Here is a 1,016-nt window from a genome sequence, read left to right on the forward strand (position 1 = left end):
GACCAATTCTGAGTTTAGCTCTCAGACTATTATCAAATTCATTACGGACCAAGCATTGTTCTAATGTCAAGTGCATATGCTTTAGTAACCTGACAATTGAGCATATAATTTTTCACTGTAGCTTGATGAAGCCTTTTGTACACGAAAGTGTGTCTTCACAAGTGACTGAGAACGTTGATGTTTTTGACTTTTTGCATTCATTATCAGTTGTTTCGCTTGTCAGTTTAACGACTTCCCTTTTACGAAGTCCTGTAACTGTATTTAGAGGGTTTGTTTGTTTGTTTTGTTTTTCTTCCAAATTTCACCCACATTTTTACCCTCATTTGCCCAGTTTCCCCCAACCCTCCATTCATCCACATCTCCCACCCCTTCTAACCGATAATACTCAGATGTATTCACAAATACTTTAACAAAATGTCTTCAATCACCGATGTGTGTGACGGGACATTAAACAAAAATTCCTCCTCCTCACGTTTATTGTGGGCGACTGCTTGTTGAAGATGCATGTGGGATGGAGTCCGACGAAGCGATCATCATACTACATTCATGAATTGACTGAATAATTCACAAGTTTTTGCTTCCATATTTATTGCATCTTGGTAAATCTATGATCCAGCAGCAGCAGCAGCAGCAGCAGCGGTAGCAGTAGTAGTAGTAGTAGTAGTAGTAGCAGTAGTAGTAGTAGTATACCGAGTAATAGTGTAGTTGACTGGCAGGTTGTCTGCCTAGGCCTTACTACCTCTTGTTTGTGTCCCCTTCAATAACTGTTCTCTTTTTCCTTATTTGTGGGATACACATACGCTATTTCGCTGCCTCATTCATTCGCTGTAATTCATTCGTCAAAGTAAAAAAAGAAAAAAAAATTGGTGTTCATATCAAGGAGATTTATAATCACATTAGTGTTCCGTGCAAGTTTAGTTTTTTCAATTAGTAGTGCATTCCATATTTGTGCAATTCTGTTTGTTCATAAAAATAATTCCTTAGGTTGGTATTTGCAGTGCTCCTTACAAATTTGC

Source organism: Babylonia areolata, chromosome 15 (genome assembly GCF_041734735.1).
Source record: "Babylonia areolata isolate BAREFJ2019XMU chromosome 15, ASM4173473v1, whole genome shotgun sequence".
Taxonomy (NCBI): Eukaryota; Metazoa; Mollusca; class Gastropoda; order Neogastropoda; family Buccinidae; genus Babylonia; species Babylonia areolata.